The following is a 9,018-nucleotide window of genomic DNA, read 5'->3' on the forward strand; positions in this document are numbered from 1 at the left end:
TCGGTCGGTTGTTTACCATAATCCATCTTATAGGGGACAAATGTCAGACCCACTTTGCATGTACGCGTCTCCGCCTGTTGAAAAGCGCACTTATCCCGCGTGTAATTCTTTTTCTTTGTATTTCCATGTAAACAGGATTTCTCTTTACAGCTTGGGGGGGGGGGGCGAATGGTTAGCACGTGTGCGCTGTATCATACGGTCTGTCATTGAGTCAACTGGCGGGGTTTCGATTCCCCGGTTGTACGTGACAAGGAGTAGGTTCGCCTGTCCAACCTCGTGGGTTTTCTCCGGGTCCTCCGATTTCCTCCCACTGCTAAGACCTTTACGCGCAAGCGAATTATTTAAATAAAATTGAACCATGTGTTAGTCCCAAAATGACCTAGTTTGTGTCGAGTGGACGTTAAATCCCATTTCTCGCTCTCTTTACAGTTTGGAGCCCGACATTTCAAAAGTAAGTAAAACGATAACAAATATTATAAGCAAAATATAAATTGACACTGAAAAAATGTGGGTTGTTATATATAGGATACTGCTATCAATTGACAAATACTTAGTCATATGCGCTTTCAGAAAAACATACTTATTCATACGCGCTATTTTGATACAAAAAGTCGGTTACCAAATTCTTTTAGCCAGGTTCCTTTTGGTTTGTTGCCCTGATTGAAATCGGGAAACTTCATTGGTCGAAGGTGTTGTAATATCGGAGAAACGTGACAACCGTTTACAACCAATGGAATTACTACAGGTCGATCTCTAGGAATGGCGTCAATGGGATAGTTGGTCAATAGGTGCTCGTCGTTGTTTTTCAGAATACAGATTACAACAACATTACCAGATAAAGCTGAGGTTAAGGCATCAGTCCTACTTTGAAACGTGAAGATGTCTTCGTCATTTTTGACCACGTTCAGACCGATTTCAGTTAAACAATTCTCAATGACATCGGCTTCTACAGCTGAAGTTGTGGCGTCATAAATAATTCGAACGTGTGAATTGGCTTCCTCAACGTAGTAGGAACTATCCAAAGCACGCTTGAAGCAGGTTTTTACCAGGTCTGTTTGGTCTATCTGATCAGCCGTTTGTTCAACAATGTCCATCATAACTCCAACAGCTATCTTCTCTATATCTGGTATATCTGTTACCATGAGTATGGTTGCTAGATCCAAGCAGTCGTAATATTTCTTCCATTCCAGATAATTATAGATCAAAGTTTTAAATGCGCCATTGACATCAGAACTTGAACATGCTTTATTGATATCTCTTTTGAAAACCAGGCCTCTATTGTAAAATCGTACAATGCGTTTAACCTGGTCAAAACTAGAATAAAAGTTCCAGATCTATCATCACGAAACAAATCTTTCACAGGAACCTTATGACGTTTACCAGTACTAGATTCTGTAAGATATTCCATAACAACATTTACAATACTTTCTCGTTTACAATGATTAGCCTCCTCAAAGTTTCTTATTTCAATATAGCATTTCCCTGCCCTCTCATTGCCATGCCCTTTCCACATACAGTCGGAATCATCGATAAGAACTTTGAAGCATTCTAGGGCGTCGTCGTACTTAGCGGGTAATAGCTGTGAATATACCTTGCCTAATTCTTCAATTGTGGCGAGATTTGTTCCTTTACTTAGTCTTACAGATTGTTGTAGTAAGTCTATAGCCAATTGGTTGAAGTTTTCTACTTGTAGTTTTCGTAATACCAAAGCTAGATTGTGACAATTCACAGAAGTTGGTTTAATTTTTATAGACGATTCTAAAACATTTTTTGCTGCCTCGAACCTTTTCATTGTCCTATACATTCTACCAGTTTCGTATAATATAGTTGAATTTTGTGGCGCCTCGTCGTTTGCTTATCTAAATATCCATTTGTTTTCTCCAAAACGGCGCTTGGTTTTAGGCCCATCTCCCTAAAGTTGACCTTCAGAGCACACGTCCCATAATGTAAGGTTGCTAAACCTATATATGATAAACCTCTTAACACTGGGTCCTGGCAATCCTTAATAATGCTTTCGAACAGACCTTTCGCCCTATGAAAGTTTGCCAAGGGATCGTTTGTAGACAACATGTGTATAACATGTGGATGTTGATATCTACGTATAGTTAGGGCCATTCGATATCTCCATTCATATTTTTCAGGATATTTTTGAATAACGTCATCATACAATTCAATCGATGCATTATAATATACTGGTCCCGCTCTAGAGTAAACATAAGCTTTTTCTGCTTTAGCTTCGGCCATTAAATAATCATCTTCACTTAATTCTTTAAGTTCTTTGAATGTTTCTTCTGCCTCCGTGATTCTGCCTCGTTGACCACAAAGAACAGCTTTCATCACATTTGCTTGAATATTAGCCGGGCTACTTTGCAAAACCAACGTATTTTTAGCTTCACAATCGTCAAGGTCTTGAAACAAGAAAGCAAGGAATGATGCTAGATTATTAATTTCCGTAGCAGCGTATTCGTCTTCATCGGATTGTGTTATTTTCGCTTGAATGCCTTTGAGTTTTGCAGTCGATATGCTTGCAATATTCAAAGTGAAAAAAACTGGGAATGAAATTTAAACGTTCAAAAAATGCACCAAGATCCATTTTATTTTTCTGCTTAGATTTATGTCCTATCAACCTGAAATACACAAAAAATAAAACCCTTTAGTCGCCTTTCTCGGAAATCCGGTAAACATGTGAACTTATCATAACCAGATAAAATAAAGCTATTTATCTGTAACATTCTCCGCATTCACATGATATTCGTATAAAAATCGCCTGCTAGAACTGGATATAGAATTGACCTTATTGTTTTCAACACTACGAACAATTCCTAACCGAATATTGTATGCCAATAGTTAGTTTGTATGGTATAATTAAAATCAGCCATTTCAGAATCATGTTAGTGTGAATTTAGAATTTGACAACCCAACAGTGCGGAATACAACCGATCATTTCATTGGGTAATTTAGATAGACAAAGATACATATGACACCATGTGGTGCGCGATTGAGACACAACAGGCCACGTTTAGTCCAGATTACAACATGGCTGCATTAGGCTTCTATTATTTCGTAGTCAGAGGTAATTAACGATCATGCATTTCGCATGGAAGCCCATTGTGTCCATGCTATAATCGCGTGCGAGAAGTTGTGTGCTAGAGAGTCGAGGGTGAAGGAGCGAGAACACGAGATTATTTTCTTTACGGAATACACTAAATGTTTTTCTTGGTCACACCCCAATATCAAATCTCCCTGACGTTTCCCCTAAAACCTAGAGCCACGACGGTTCAGTGAGTTGGAAGCTAGCCCACTAACCAGGAGATCTCGACAATGGCAAAGAATTTACCTCGGAACTTTCCAGTGTGATTCGCCGAGATCCAGTTTAGACGTTGGCGTGCGCGTAATAGAACCTTTGACACTTGATATTCTAAATAAGAGTTAGCCGTAAGGCCGCTGTCGGAATAAAACAGACCACGTTTAGTCCAGATAACAACATGCTGAAGTCACGTCATCTTTTTCTAAGATCGCTATTAAACATACATTATGCTAGAGCTAAATCTATCTGCCGATCTATATTGCAGTTCTCTTCCTCCCCTGCTCCATCTCAACTAATCCGAAGTCACCTCGACTTATCACCAGCCTTCTCAAGCTCAAATTGTCGTATCTAACTACGGCAATCAATTCTTAATGCCAACATCCTAAACGTTAAATCTTTCGTGCCAAATATACTCTCATAATGCAACGAGGACTTATAAAACTCCTTTCCACGTGGTAAATCAACCCAATCTTTAATAACAGATATAAAATTGTAACCATTCGGACAAATCAACGGCCAAAAACTTGCTGACTTCCATAACGGAATAATTACTGTGCCATAAGCTTTACATTCAACCACATATTTCATGACACGTGATATCAGACACACAGGTGGTACAATAAAACAGTTTCTACCCTGCCATGGTAAAGAAAAGGCATCTATTCCTGAAGAATTTGGACTCCAATATCTGGAATAAAATACATCACACTTATGATTATGTTCTGATGCAAATATATCAATTTCGTATGGTCCCCATATATTACTAATATATTTAAAAATTCCATCTCCAACTGCCCAATCATCATAATCAACAATTCTGCTTAAACAATCTGCTCTAACATTCCCAGCTCTAGGTATCCATTCTATCTCTAGAATAATTCCATTTTCTAAGCAAATGCTAAATATCTCAAATGCAATACATTGCAATTCTGCCTTCATACTACCTTTCTGAACAATAGAAATCACACTCTGATTATCTGAAAACCATTTCAACCTTTTATTTTTTAAAATATGTACTATAGATTTAAGAATACAACGAACAGCTTCAAGTTCTCTCCAAGTAGAACTCTTGATCGCTTCCTCAGCACTCCAAAAACCATGAACAACATCACGATAGGCTTGTACACAATACCCCCCATACCCTTCATTACTAGCATCTGAATACACTATTCGTTCACAGCCAGGCTGAAAATTTAAAACTTTAGAATTAATTTTACTTATATTTTCCTTCCAAAAAAATAACTGTTGAATACTCTGTTCAGAAATACGTACTTTAGAATCCCAACTAAACCCATTTAAAATATCAATAGACAATGATCGTGTCATGATTTGGGAAATACTTCCGACAACAATAGACATAGATATAATCTGGCCGACAACACTCGCTACCTTTTTCACAGCTACTGCCTTATTCGATATACAATCACGCTGAATTTGAACTATAGATCGTAAGACTTTATCTAATCGTCTCTGTGGAATTCTCAAATTTGCATTTTCAGAATTTATCACCACTCCTAACCATATTAACTCTTGTACAGGCTCCCAAGTTGACTTCTCATTTTTAGGAACAAACCCACTAGCTAAAAGATCTTTCTTAACATCTTGACTAAGCTTATGTGCCATATTATAATCATCATGAACACCAAAACCATCATCGATGTACATAACAATATATTTACCTTCACTTCTCCATTTTTTGACCAAAACTCTGCATAATTTAGTAAATAAAAAAGGTGCTGTACTTAGACCAAATGGTAGCACCAAGAACTTATAATAGGTTGCGACTCCATTCGTGACCCATGAAAAACCTAGAAACTGTGTGTGTGCATCACAAATCTCGACATGATGATAAGCAGCATGTATATCATACTTGAACATCCAGGACTTTTCCTTTACATATAACAATGCTGTACGAATATCCTCATATTTAACCGTCTGCTTACCGACAAATTTATTAACTTCTCTCAAATCTAAAATTAACCTTTTCTTACCACTACTCTGAATAGATACTGAGAGCGGATTAACAACTCTTGGAGGAACTTGACATCTACTCACCAAGCCCCTTACCTCTAAATCTTTAATAGCCCCTTCTACAAATTCTGAATTATCTAAAGCAGATCTATTATTTCTTAAAAACTTAGAATCTGGAACATCATTAAAAGGAATCTTGTAACCATTTTCAATAACATCTAATATATAAAAATTACAGTTAATTTCTTTCCAGAATTTTACATTTTTGCGTAATCGACCTTTAACTAAAATGTTAGCTTGACCTTCCTCATATTCGAAATAATCATGCGTGAACCTCTCTACGGCCGACTGATCTACATTACAATCATTAAAATCATGAAAATACTCATCTTTTATACAGGTTGAAATCTCGTCACTATGTTGATTTAACGGTTGTTGTGTTGTTGTAAGAGTTGGTGTGGGGACAATCTCTTCTGTAATGACTGAACTCTCCACAGTTGTAGCAGGAACCTCTGTTTTGTTGGGGACGAAATGAATAGTTCCTGCCCCCGCCACTGCTTGCAGGAACACAGGAAACCAAATTAGACGAACTTGCTGTCACCGAACTGCCATTACTATCATATAATCTTCTTCTCTTAGAAACGGAAGATCTACCTTTAGACTCCTTCCTTTTCTTCAATGCTCTCTGTTCAGCTCTGATAATTCTCTTTTCATCTTCAGAATCACTGGCCAAGGGATTAGATACATACTGGTTGACAGTCTCCCAGCCACCTGCCGATGAATCTGCTATTTTAATCAAATTATTTCTTTCAGTTAGTTTGGTCATAACATCATCTATTAAGCCATCTAAACCCTCTCTGTCATCATTATGAACTGCATGTCTTATATGTTGGATCTTATCTCCCAGTTCTACGTTGAAACCAAACTGAATCTTATTGCCTTTAAATTTCCAATCATGATCTTGATCTGTCTTGATCTTCTTCACGTCAGATGAAAACTTCTGCACAGTCCCATGTAATTCTGCTCGTAACAAATCGAACTTCTTTTCTGTTTCAATTCTCTGATGTTTTACTTCATTCAAAATGTCAGCTAAAGATACAGCAGACTGAATGTTTTCGTGTTGATCCATTATGTTGTCGTAGATAAACACCTATCTGTCGGACGTACACGTAGTGAAAACAAATCAGTGTTAAGTTGTAAAAACGTCTGTTGCATCTGGCGACTTCGACCTGAATGACTTCGTAAGACTATTTACTTGCAAATAGTACTTCATACCCCTTATATTACTACGCATATGGAAAGAAATTATTTTCCTCCTAATTCGGTTCCCTCAACCGCAGGAAAATATATATCTTTCCTTAGGCCTGAAATGTTATTAATTAGACATTAGTTAACTTTTCCAGACCATAATCAACTCTCGATGCCATCGCTAGCCTACGAGATTTGGCGGGTTGGGATACATTTTTTGAAAAATAATTATTTAAAAAACGCAAAAATAGATTATCGGGCGAGGGAGCGAGAGATTGAAAACACAAGATTAATTTCTTTTACAGAATACACTAAATGTTTTTCTTGCTCACATCCAAATATCAAATCTCCCTGACGTTCCTCCTAAAACCTAGAGCCACGACGGTTCAGTGAGTTGGAAGCTAGCCCACTAACCAGGAGATCTCGACATTGGCAAAGAATTTACCTCGGAACTTTCCAGTGTGATTCACCAAGATCCAGTTTAGACGTTGGCGTGCACGAAATAGAACCTTTGACAGTTGATAGCCGTAAGGCCGCTGTCTGGGCAACATTACCTGATGGTACACTGCATAACGTATGCATTCCTTCATTGGAGGAGAAAAGTAGATTGCTTGATGATCTATGCTGTAGTTTAAATAAAATAGTCTTAAAAAAACTATCGTTTCTAATAACAAAAACGAACATCACCGGGAACGACATATTATTTTGATAACTAATGTGATTTGGGTTGGAATTATAGTACATTATTTGGGATTTGGGTAGTTTTGTGTTGATTTTGGTAAATTGTGCTGTTGATGGTAGTCAGTCACATGCGCACGAAATGAACTTCCTAGACTAGAAATCGAGGTCGAGTAATCGAAGGCAAGAGTGTACGTATGCGAAGATTGCCAAAGTCAAGAAAACGAGAAGTCGAGCTAAAAATAATCTCGTGTTTTCGGGGAGCGATTCTCACACTCACTCCCTCTCCGCCACGCTTTCTTGTCTTTGACAATCCTCGCGTTCTCACATTGTAGCCCTCGACTACGATTAATACATGGACGCAATAGGCTTCCATGCGACAAAAAATGTTTGATTGTTTAAAATTACCTTAGAAAAACGTTCATCCCCTGTTAAAGGTAATTCTACTGTCAAAATTTGTGTAATTGTATGCAGATGGGCGTGATCTGAGCATAAAGTATAGCACATTAGCCCGTGAGAGTGAAAAATGCAAAACACTGAAGCAAACTACTAACCTGCACTTTCCTAATCTTCGGTTACTTGATACAAGGACAGGCTAAAAATTTCTAAGTCTGAAAAGGATATATCGATTGGGTTGAAACAAACTTTTGCCAACAAAAATTACATGGAATGAAACATAGACATAAGAACTACAAATGTAGTTTTATTATTGTCTTCGTAACGGACCATCTTGTGAACCTACCCAAGTACCCGCAACTGAATTAGCATGACAGAGAGAGCCTTGACGGCCACCAACAGAGACCATTCAAGAAAATATTACCCGGGTCCATGACATGTTGATGGGTGTTGTAGGCATCTCTCATAAGTTAGAAATGACAAAAGTTTATGCAAGATGGGTGCCATCTCGACTACAGATCAAACACGTAACATTGACCAACCACCTTACTCACCCGATTCGGCTTCGTCAGACTTAACCGGTTTCCAGAAATGATTGCATATCAATCGGGTCAAGCTAAGATAATTGCCGATATCAGAGATAAATATAACGATTGTGTCATTCTTTGTTATTCAATAATTAGCATAGCGTATAACCGAATAATTAAGCACGTATCGAATGGAAGGAACAATTTCAGAACTCTCCCATACCAAACTTAAAGTTTAATATTTCCACTTATTAAAAGCTTTAATAAACCTACGGGGACTGGATATAGAATTAACCTTATTGTTTGCGACACCCCGAATAATTCAAAGCACTCATGGGTGATGTTAAAGCGAAACAAACAAACTACTATATATGCACATGTCCAGTAAGCGAGAAAGGCAAGTGGTATTCTGCGAAGGGAAAGTAGGGTAGGCATATTCCAAGAATTCCTTTATGGTATAATAATCATCGTCTTATCAGTATTATCACAAACTAATGACTGGTTATCTCACCTTATTTCTGACTAACACTAAATATTAAAGGAGACCTTCAGGGCGGATACAAGAATTTAATTTTTCAAAGGGTGTATGGGGGGGGGGGGAGGTGTTTGCCCTTTTTCACAGAATAAACCCGCGGCAAGTGAACTAAACAGTGCAATTTGTTACATCTAAACAGTTTGTGACATTCTTATTTCCCACATTCCCGTCAAAAAGATATACGAAAGGAAAGGACCCCGAGCGTTCCCAGTCAATTAATTAATTCTAGCTCTTTGAAGCTTGATATTTTATAACATGTTATATAATATGACAAATCATTAGTAAGTTAATTAACAAAATCTTTGGGACCTTATATTGCGATTTTTCTGGGAAAAACATGGCAATTGGGCTAAAAA

The sequence above is a fragment of the Patella vulgata genome, chromosome 9, assembly GCF_932274485.2.
Source record: "Patella vulgata chromosome 9, xgPatVulg1.2, whole genome shotgun sequence".
Lineage (NCBI taxonomy): Eukaryota > Metazoa > Mollusca > Gastropoda > Patellidae > Patella > Patella vulgata.